General features: G+C 42.1%; 1 protein-coding gene across 1 annotated transcript in view; it reads right to left on the bottom strand.

Annotated features, from left to right (window-relative positions):
- Pgm5 (phosphoglucomutase 5) overlaps positions 1–12,092 on the bottom strand; it is a 172,220-nt gene that overhangs the window by 26,137 nt on the left and 133,991 nt on the right. The window lies entirely within an intron of this gene.

Below are 12,092 nucleotides of genomic sequence, written 5' to 3'. Positions count from 1 at the left end.
GCTAAGTAACTGCTTCTCATTTTAAGGTTACCCTGTACACTGTTAGGCTTAGCTTTACCCCTTCCCCATTATCATAGTGGTAGAACCCCACAGTGAAGTGCTCAGGGCTGCCTCTTCATCCAGGCTGGGAGTGTTGCTGAGAACAACCTCATTGTCTTAGGTGACCATTTCTTTCTTACCTAGAAATGCTGGGCACCAGCTTGGGGTCAGGACAGAGCTGTGGCCATGTGAATGAAAGGCTACCCAATATTAAATTTGTTTTTAGCTTAGAAAACCTCTATTCTATGTATTTTTTTTCTCATTAGTGACAGGGATAGTCAAAATATGACCACACTTTTATGACCATGAGATCATATTCAGACCACCGATGGAAATATGTTCTAAGGCAGCTAAAAAAGTCTGATCAGTACAGCATTAGCGAGACCAGAGGAATAAAAAGGAATGAACAGAGTGTCGGCCAGTCCCACTTCGTAAAAAGTAGATGTCTTAGGTGACCTCGATGCCAGACATTTTCCCTAAGTAATTTATCATGGCAATGGCCCCCGGCCTCCAGTCCTGCTGGCTATGAACTGGCATTACCAAACTCACACCTTACCTGCTATGTACATCTGACTGCAAGTTCCTCACCCCATCCCAGACCTGACCACGGCTGATACAGGAGGGCATCTGATCCCATATGCATGGTTTTCTACTTTTTAAAGTTTTGTCTCAATCCTCAAACACAACGCTTTTGTTTCTTTTAGAGTTGTTCAACACAGACCAATGGAAATCAGCTCCCTTATTGGCAACCAAGTACTAGTTTTCACTCCTTGGGTTAACATATGAAAGTGGTCCTATGGAATAAGCGCTAGGCTATGTCCTAGGTATGTGAAGGTAAAGACACAATGTTTGCCCTTCATAAACCTGGGGTTATCTGTTACAATCATCAAAACCTCATTTCTTAGCTAGCTACCCTTTGCCACCAGAGAGCTAAGCAGTCAACAAATCCCAAATGGAGTGAAAGAACTGAACAGTGAACATGGAACAAAGGAATACATTTCCTACTATCCAGAAAATACCTGCTGCAAAATGCTGTTCAAACCAATCCCGAGCCCTGAAAGTCCCACAGATATGCTCACAGTTACGTTTTCACAGGTGCTTTCAAGATTGTTATTGATGTTGAAGCCTACGTTCTCATTGTCACCATATGAGACACCAGTACATACCTCATCACTCCCAGGACTATGTATGGCTTGTCTATAGGTTGATTAAAGCAATTCTAAGGCTAAGGTACTTAACACATCTCTCTTTGCAAGTGTCAAATAACTTGGGAGATACTTTTTCTGGTCCTTTCACAGACTCAAGTCTTTGAGACAGATTCCATCACACAATGAACCTCCTGGGTTTGTTTATGGCCAGTGGGAGGTATATAAGACTTCAGGTCATATTGAATCATCAATTTCTAATAAGTTCATAACTAAGCCTTTACAAATGAAATCACACTTCCCCATTGGTAATACTGCATGCTACCCACATAGAAGAGCATTAGTAATTAGTAGGAAGGAAGAGAGTTTGAACTTGAAGAGGTGATATCCGAGTGAATGACACACACCTGCCTACTGAGAATAGATTATCATCATCTCTCTTTCCTAGAACCCCAACCAGGAGATCTTAATTGAGAACCAAGGTTGTTTGAGAAGCCATTACAGGCAAACAACATCGCAATTCTCTTCATGGAATGCATGACTTTTCAGACAGAGCCCCCCACACACACATTACAATGTCATGTCCATGGGTAAGGTTAATATTCATTGTTGATTTGACTTCAGTTAGAGTTATCTAAGAGACACAGTTCTGAGTGTGCATCTGGAAGAGTGTTTCCAGAGATGATTCTCCAAGGAGGAAAGACCCGCTCTACATGTGGGGGGCACCATCCTATGACTTGGATCACAACTAATTAAAATGGGGAAAAGGAGAAAGACATCAGCGCACCAGCATTCCCCAGCAAGTGGCTTTGCATGCCTACTGCCATGCTTTCTCTGCCATGGCAGACTGTCGCTATAGCAACTGTGACACAAAATTAACCCTCCTCCTCTTCAGTCACTTCTTCGCAGGTCTTTGGTCTTGGGGACCAGAAACAGAACTAATACACCATGTTTGGGGAGTACTATTTCTATGTGTGAAGAGTTAGATTGGATGTCTTTGAGATCTGCATGTTCCTTCCATGGGCATAACGACTTTGCAGTTCATACATGAGCCATGTTCTTTTCGGCATGAATCATTATTACTATGAATAAAACCAGTAAGGCCAAAGTCACTATTAAATAAGACTTGCCAAGCTTCTTGTCATTCCTTTATTTCACCAAAGGAAAAAAAAACAACCCAATAATATGCTTTTCCTCTGTTTTCGTTGTTGTTTTTTAGGTTTTTTCAGAGGTGGGCAACAGACTGCCTATAGGTGAGATCTGTCAGGCCCTCTGTGTTTGCTTTGTTTTTTAATCTTAATCAAGTTTTATTGGGACACAACTATGCCTCTTCAGTTAGGGATTGCCTATAGCTATTTCTGCCCTGTAGTTTTAGAAACTCATAATTGTGGCAGAGATCATGTAGTGCATCAGACCTAAAATATTTATTATATAGTTTTCTACAGAAGTGTTTGCTGGCCTCGGGTATAAACAATTACATCATGCACAGCCTGGAATATTTACCCTTTAACCTTATAGTAGAAAACAGAAAATGTGGCCAGCTGCCATATCAGAATTTTAGGAGGCAAAAATGACAGTGATGGAGATTATCATCAGGAGATTCAACCCCTTCACTTCCCAGGTGTTCCACTTCCAGGTATAGATAGCTACATCTGAACTACGTTTGACCCAAATCAACTGACTTCTGACCACCTGCTCCTGCTGTAAGTAGATTTAATGAATGGAACTTTAGTTTGCCATTCTTTCTCTTGGTGCATACTGCTATACCACTGTCTTACAATGTCCACTTTCCCAGTCCTGTAGAAATATTGTCAGAGACAGTATGAAACTAGATATGAGACATTGTCTCACAGCCAAGTGTTTTGAAAGCCTTTCCTTCCCTCGAGGAACTGGTCGTCTTTTGCTTTCTGACAATAAACACTTTGTAACTAACCATATTTCCCTTCTCAATATGGCTGTCAGGACACTTAACACTAAACTTGAAGTTGTGTCCAAGTGGACCTCCGTGACTCTGAAGCTATGAGTTTTTCTTCTTCTGCCCTTGGTGTTTCAATTTACACATTCCCCAGTTTTGATTTCTGTTTCTTATTTATATTCTAACAGCTTCATTATGTGTTTCGGTTGCCATAAACCCTCTTGAACAGACAAGGCCCAGAGCAAATGGATAAAATAAGTTCCCATGGCAACTTGACACTAAAGTGTTTGACCTACTGTGCTTTGTCTTCAAATCACTCATCAGCTTTGAGAGGAAGAGCCTTGCACACCTTGCTCACTTCCACTTTAGCTGCAGAGTCAGGACAATGCCAGACATAGTGTAGATCCACTATAACCACTTGAGAATTAATGTCACTACATGTTCAACACCTGGAGTGAGCAGTTTTAGGGACCTCACCAGGCAGTCCTGAAGGATCTTGGACCTTTAGCTACATGAAAACAAATACACATTCTTTGTGGTGAACTGGGACCGATGGCCCCACCTGAGCAGGGAGTTGTAGAAGACAACAATTAGAGATAAAAGTCACCAGCACATTACACAGAAGTCAGCATCCTACACTTACTAGCCCGTCCTTTATTGGCACCATGCGCTAAAACCAAGCAAGTTTGTCTAAAGCAATAAAAGTTGAACCAGTGTGGGTTCCTGGCTATGCAACTGTGGACAGATTGCAAACTTTGCTGCACACTGGAATTAGCTAGCAGGGGAATTGTCCTTATAGGACAATAGTGCTAGGCCCTTGGCCCAGACATGGTCATTGAATTTGTATGGGAAATCCCTTAGGCACTGGGATATAGTGGCTCTCTTGGTGAATTGGATGCTGCAGTCAATCAGGGCCACTGCAATAATATCTTTGTGCTACATGTCAGTTTTTAGATTTTAGCATAATATTCTAAGGAATTCCCAGAATAGCCATGAAGGAATCTATGACTTCTCTGTAGCTATGGCAGCTAGAATATCAGAATGACACACAGCCATGATAAAAACAAACATGCATAGGAGAGGGTGTTTGTCTCCTTTAGCAGATGGGGTAAATTATGGGGCTGGGTGGTCTAAAAGTTCCTGCCTTAAATTTGCCTGCAGTGCACACCTCGCTGCTGAGAGCAGAGTTGGGCCCACTCTAGATCTGTTGCAATATCACCTACTGCATACAGTTCTCTACACAAATACCCCGTCAGTGTCTAGACACCTCAGTAGCATTTCTTTCTTTCTTTCTTTTTTTTAATCTCAGATTTACCCCTCTTTGATTTACTGTGCACAAGCAGTTTGGAGACAGTTCAGGAATAGCGACCAGATACACCCAGGCTAGAATTCCGGCTTGGCCACTCGCTGGCTGGTGGTCTTGAGTAAGTCATTTAAGCTCTCCAAGCCTTAGTTTCCTATCTTGGATGAAAAATAGTACAGCCTGGCTTACAGGGCGGCTGGGAGCATCATATCAGAAACTGTGTGAAAAGTGCTTTGGAAAGTATCAGTCACCATAATAGACTTATGATTCTTCCTATGTTAAAGTTGAATGATTCTGAATACGATTGCCAAGTAAAGCCTTCAGGCTGGTACCGTACAATGTAAAGTGCATCCTTATTTATTTTTTATTATATTTTATTATTGTTGTATGTGGGGTGGTGGGGTAGCACATGCACGTGCCACAGTGCATTTGTGGAGGGCAGAGGACAACTTGTGGGTGTTGGTTTCCTCCTTCTACCATGTGGGTTCTGGGGATTGAATTTAGGTCATCAGGCTTGTTGGCAAGCACCTTTACCTGCTGAGCCGTCTCACTGGCCCTTTTTAAAAAGTAGACAGAATTAAGATTAGTCTTCATTTAACTTAATCAGAATGTTGCCTTCCCTCTGAAATCACAGCTGATTTTTTCAGTCTCCTGCCAATTATCTTCCCCTGAAATGGCTTCTTCAGCAATAAAAGACTCCTTTGTTAATAGTCATTAGACACTTAAGGACCTGAAAACCCTCAGATGTGATCCTGGCCTTTCCTCTGCTTATGGAGAAGAAAGGAAATTGTCAAAACTGGCCCAGTGTTGGAACATGGTAAGAGCCTCTAGGTCTCGTGACTCCAGGCAAATATGGATGCTACCCTACATGAAAGAGCTCATGTTCATGTATCCATCGCTTCTCACGCAAAATGTCCGACCAGTTTCTCCTGTTTTGTACGATCCTCAAAGCTGGCTGAGAGCCTTATGCAGAGCAAGTATCTGATAAATGTTTGATAAATGAATGTTGGAGGGGTTGTTATTTGGGTTGTTTTTTTTTTTAAACCCACATGTAAATCAAGACAGAGAGATCTGCTAGTTGCTAAATCCATGCAGAGCCGCCAGATGTTAGCTTGGAGACTGTAGGACATGTTGCAGCCAGGCAGCAGGAGGAACTGTACATTACCAACAACTATTGGCAGCAGTAGACTTACTCAAACACTGATGTAGGATGAATTCCAGGGGAAACAGCATATGGCCCTGAAATCTGGTACAGCGTCGCATGGACAGTCAGTTGGCCACATGAGGCATGTGACCCTGGAGGGAGAACAACTTTGGAAGACACTCTGAGTCTAATGTGGATATTATCTCCCACAGGAAATCCTGGCCATTTATCTGGAAAGCGTCAAGGTGCAAACATCGCCATGTAACATCTGAACCATATTTTGTAGAAGAAAGCACGCAGCCCATCAAGCAGGGGATTTGGATGGAACACACACACTAAACTACATGGAGTTGCCTGTTTTCCTTTATTTAAGTCATAGAATTAATTGGAAACACGAGCTCAAAAAAAAAAAATCAAGTAAGGCAGCAGCTCCTCCATACAGGGCCTTTGTTTGAATTATAAAATGGGACCCCTTCTGGGTGGGAGAGGGACACAAAAGCATCTTTCCTCTTGGCTAGCTTTGGACTTTCACCTTTCCCATTAGGCTAGCGGCCTTTGTACAGTGTACTGACTGCACACCTACACCCAAGGACACATTCTCATTTAGATTCGGTCTTAGGGATTTTTCTGCTGCTGTGACAAAACATCATGACCAAGGTAACTTATAAAAGAAAGCATTTAGGTAGGGGCCTCAAGGTTCTAGAAGGTTAGAGTACATGAGCATTATGGCAATAGGCAAGAAGGCATGGAACTGGAGCAGTACCTGCTTATATCTGATCCACAAGCATGAGAGAGAGAGAGAGAGAGAGAGAGAGAGAGAGAGAGAGAGAGAGAGAGAGAGAGCGAGCTTATGGACCTATGAAGTCTCAAAGCCCATCTCCAGTGACATACCTCCAACAAAGCCACACCTTCTAGTCCTTCCCAAACAGTTTCACCACTACAGACAAAGTATTCAAATAATAAGCCTATGGGGACTATTCTCATTGAGGATTTTTTAAAAATAACAAACAAGCACTGTTGGGTCCAACAATTAGAAAGAGTGAAAGAATTACCTGGGGAAAATCAAAGCCAAATGGCTCCTTAGATGCTCTCTCAAAGCACCAATCTAGCAAATACTACCTCAAGCGATGAGAAGCTGCTTGTGTTTTCCTCATCAAAATCTTAACCATCAAATGTGGGCCAGTGGAAACAGATCACACACATTTATCCATTTCTTGGTTAGAGTTATTGCTCATCCCTGTTCACCCAGCACCACACTGGCCGAGTCTGGAAGACTTTGGATTCAGAAACACCTCCCCAGCCATAGTAGCACTTCCTCCCTTAGTTCCTGTGAGAGTGTGCGGCCTTGCCTTTTGCACTAACATTTCCTGGTTTGGGTGACCCTCTTGACTGTACAGAGACATTAGCATTTCAGTAAGAAGTGCCTATGACTGAAGAACACTTAGATGTGTCTCCTCACAGTTTGGAAGACAGCCCTAAACCTAACAACTTTTTCCAGGAGAGGTTAATTCATTGTAACTGAACTCTCTAGAAGCAGAATAGGGTCTCCCAACTAGCAAGAAACCATGTTCTCATCACTCTATTTTCATAGCAGTAACAAGTAGATAATTATAAAGAACTGAATATGTGTTTGGTCCTTGAAAAACAAATAGGAAAACTTCAGGGAAACTGGATACTAGAAAATATTTTTTTTCCAATAGCTTTCAAGAATGTTCCACTAAGAGGCATGTTTAGCAAAGCAGATAGCTAAGTTGTTTTCATTTGCCATGACTACAAGTGTGTCAGAAGTGTTGAAGTCCAGAAATATAACTGTAGGCATCATAATACCCCATGAGATTGTCGAGAATCAATCTCATTAGCAAGAAAACTAAACATTCATATAATTACATTCAGTTGAAGAAAGTTACAGAGTGTGATGCAATGATCTTACCTGGGCCAGCTCCTGCTTACTCTCCTGAGCATGGCTTAACTGTCACCTCCCTCTGAAGAGCTTTCTAGAATCCTGGTCTACATTAGTTCCTCTGATATGCATGCCCAACTGAGTTCTTTCTCCATAATACTGTTCAATAAATTCTACAATAATTTCAAATTTAACATCAAGTTACCTCTCCAGCTAAACTGTCATTAAGCAGAGGGCAGGAATCACAGCTGCCCTGTACACTGCTGGGTTCTCAGGACCAGAGGACTGAGTGGCATATAGCAACTGTGTGGTAAATACTCATCCAATGGGTAAGAACATGAAATAATCAATTCAAACTACCTTCTCCATAGTTTCCTAAGTTAGGACAGGAATTCATATTTATCACTGGGATTGTTTTTCAATACCACTCAATACCTATTATGGTAACTACACACTTCTGTTACTCCACACAGAAGGATTACTACATCTGAGTGCCAACTTTCAGACTTAAATAAACTTTATTGGTGGCTCACCAGTCCAACTGAATCATTTCCAACATTCTGCTTCCAGTTGCACAAACCACACTCTAGTAAATGGCACATGATAGAGCAATGGTCGCTGTCACTGTTCTAGTCTCTCAGGTGGTTCACTGATAATGATGTGATTGAAGTTGACAGGTGAAGCTGAAGGTTGACCAGTTATCCCTGGATAGAGAAGCCCTGGGCTTTGGAGCTCCAGTGTCCTCAGCTAACACCATCCAGTGGCCTTTGTATCATGTAATAGATGCTGGGGGCTCAGGAAACTCTGGGTGTGGGGTGGAGAGGGTGGCATCTAGGGACAAAGTCCAGCACCACATCCCAGAACTGAAATGTGATTTCCAGACTGCCAATTTACATTCTTTATTGTTTCTAAATACTGAAATTAAAAAAGGACAGACCTGGTCCCTGTGTGTTAAAATAACAAGTCTAAAAATGAGTGATCTTCACAGTAGGCTTTCCTCTGAATGAATTTCTTTCTCCCAGGTTGAGGAGAACATCCAACTGTTTCTGTGCAGCCTGCATACCTTGAAGCATTAACATGCTCAGAGTTACACATAAGCAGATTGGATTTGGCTTTCCTTATTAGCTCGCTGGTGCAAATTTACACAAAGCTTTAAATATCAGCTGAACTGCTACTTGCAAATTATTTCCTCACTGGTAGGATTTTCTGACTTTTGAGCCTGCTAAATGGAAATACAGAAGATTTGGGTAGGTAAGTAGAAAAAGGAAGTCTCAGTTGCTTAAATTGTGTTCCTGAAGTATCAGGTTTTCTCATTTAAAAACAAATTTTCATGTTACAGGTTACAGCTCTGGGTTGAGGCCACCATGGTGGCAATATGCCAGCTCTCAGTGTGTGTGGTCACCTTTCCCCACTGTCCTTCATTCACAGGAGCAAGACTAAAATTTTCTACTGTTAGCACTGGAAGAGTCTCATAGCTGTAGACACTACGAGTGCACAGGACTGAGGCTCCAGGTAGACAAAATGAGGTCACAGCAGGACACTTGGTACTAAAACCTTCCTTGGGATGTTTGGTAAAAGGAAGAGAGGCCTAGCACCAATGGCATCCTGGATGTCAACAGCATTCTGGATGCCTGCACAATAAACTCGGGGCTTGCCAAACTTCCCCTTACCTTATTACAGGGCATGCACGGGGAACATCTTAAACTACTCAGTGATTTGATCAAATGACTCCCCTACTCACATTGTAACTATTGCTCATTTTTCTCACTCATACTTGAAGAAAGCAGCATTAGTCACTCCTGTGACTCAGTTTTACCTGAGAATAAACAGGGACAGATCCCCTAAAAGAACATGGAAGAACTTCAGTGGCACCATGCCTTATTAAATTGTGATTTCTAAATCCAATAGACGCTTGGTTCCAAATAGAATAAATAGCCAGCACCTTAAAAGAGGTCCTAGCAAATCCCATGAAGTCTGGAAAGCCACACAGGATTGAGGAGGCCCTTGGAATTCAAGTTGGGGTGGAATGCTTCAGGGCTTCCTTCTTGCCTCTGGCATGACCCTTGCAGGGTTTCAGGCAGGACAGACTTCCCTAGATGTTTCCTCGGCCATGGGGCTGGCCAGGGACTTATCATCACAACAGGATTTTAGCTTCAATTTGGTTGGAAAAGCATTTCTACTTTATCTCTAGAGATGCATGTGGGATGGCTTTTTCCCGGTTATCTGTTTCCTGACTCTGACCTCAAATTAAGGACAAAAAGGGAGGACTAAGCTGCCATAAAGAACCATTCCTCTTCTCATTCAGATCGTATGTGTTGGGGGGGCAGTGGGGAGGGAGTATGTGAGTCGAATCACTAAGCGATGACTCAACACACCCCGACAAGTCTACTTTTCCTTTGCTTTTCTTACTCGATGTGGCTCACCAAATGCCCAGATCTCTCCATCCCAGGATGGTCTTTTTTTTTTTTTTTTTTTTTTTTTTTTTTTTTTTTTTTGGTTTTTCGAGACAGGGTTTCTCTGTGTAGCTTTGCGCCTTTCCTGGAACTCACTTGGTAGTCCAGGCTGGCCTCGAACTCACAGAGATCCGCCTGGCTCTGCCTCCCGAGTGCTGGGATTAAAGGCGTGCGCCACCACCGCCCGGCCCAGGATGGTATTTTTGTTTCAGTTGTTAGAGTGTTGGGGGTCAAGGCAGTAAAATGCTCAATGACTGGGACATCCCTGGTGCTCTCAAGGTTGCTTAAGTCAGCTTAGTTAATCATTTACTAATGGTCCTTTTGTGGCAGGAATTCACAGGTAGTATTTAATTTTCCCAGTGACTATATGATGTAGCCATTTATTAATTATTCTTATTTTCTCAGATAGGATATCATAGGGAGCACAAATAAGATAACTCATCAAGAAGGCAGAAGATCACCTCATTGGATTGAAGGTCCACTCAATATGAAGGAATTCATGCCTGGTAGTGTAAACCTAGCCAACTAACTGTAACTGGTGAAGTCATGGATCTTAGAGGAGAACATACTACTGCCACTTTCCTACACCAGTATCATTCCCAGCTGCATTCCAAATGCTTATCCTCATATCCACAAGTGCAGCTGACCCCTCCCCACTCATCAAAGACACTTTTTTTTCCTGTGGACAGAGACCATTAGAAAAATCCACAACTGGTTGAAATGAAGAGAAGAACTGACTGTGGGGACCCATCCCCAACTGATACATCTATAGCAGAGTCCTCATACCTAAGGCTCAGGGAATATCATTAAGAGGGGGCAGAAAGACGTGAGATCAACATGTAGGATCAACATGTGTCTTCTGTATATCACAGAGAGTCATACCCTGTGAAATCTTGACAATGTGGTCACCTTGACAACACCTGTACAATGATAACACCAGCCAACTTCCCAAAGTAGATGGAGAAATCCTACAAGGTCCCATCTTTGGATGGAGAGCTACAGACAATTAATGGCTATGAAGAGAATAATCACTCTTTGCCCAGGGACCAGACCCCGATAGGTTATCCAATCCCAAGTGGTCAGCCCTAAACGATGTACATATGAGCAACACTAAATAGACTCATCACATTTATTATATTACACACATACAGATATATGTAACAACAACACTTAAAGAAGAGGAGGTCATGAATTTGGGGAGACATGAGACATGGGAGGAGCTGGAGAGGGGAAAGACTGGGGAAAAGATATAAATACAGTATATAAGTATGAAATTCTAAAAAAAAAAAAACTCTTTAAAAAAAAAGGAAGCAGAAAGCTAGGCGGTTGACTCAGTCAGCAAGTTCAAAACCAGCCTAGGATATATAGTGAGTTCCAGGACAGCCTGAGCTACAGTGTGAGACCCAGTTTCAAAAAAAAAATATTGATTGATTTTGGTGAGAATGTGAAGGAAGAGAATGCCTTATTCATTGCTGGTAAGAGTGTAAACTGGAACATCCACTATGGAAATAGCATGAAAATTTCCCCCAAAGAACCAAAATCAGAACTACCATTTGGTCAGTTTAGAAATCCTAGGTATATGTACCTGCAGGATCCTAAACCATCATACCCCAGAGATACTTTTATACCTATATTTATTGATATATATATATCAGGCCAGATATGGAACTAGCCTAGATGTCCATTAACAGATAAATGGCTAAATAAAATGTGGTATATGTACACAATGAAATTTCTTTCAACTGTAAATAAAAATGAAGTTATTACATCTGCAGGAGAATGGCTAGAACTGGAGGTCACTCTGCTGAGTGGAATAAGCCAGATGTAGACAAGTTTCCCATGTTTCCTCTGACATGTGAAGTCTAGATTTAAATTTGTGTGAGAGAGAGGATTTGAAAGAGGTCTCTGAGAGAGGAGGAAGACGTCTGAAGCGGTTTTGGAGAGGGGGAACAAGAGAGGATAATGGAATGTATGTAACATGAAAACAGAAGAAAGGACCATTTGGGAAAAGAACAGGAAGGACACACAGAGAAGCTGGAGAGGCAGAAGCAGAGGACGAGTGAGAACAAAATATGTGATATATATGCATAAAAATGCCACTGTGAGACATTTGACTTTGTATGTTGTAATAGTTTTAATTATCAACTTCATGCAACCTAGAATCACCCAGAAGAGAGTCCCCATGAGGGGCTG

This window comes from Peromyscus eremicus, chromosome 1 (genome assembly GCF_949786415.1).
Source record: "Peromyscus eremicus chromosome 1, PerEre_H2_v1, whole genome shotgun sequence".
In the NCBI taxonomy this organism is placed as follows: domain Eukaryota; kingdom Metazoa; phylum Chordata; class Mammalia; order Rodentia; family Cricetidae; genus Peromyscus; species Peromyscus eremicus.
This window is presented reverse-complemented; position numbering and strand designations above follow the sequence as displayed.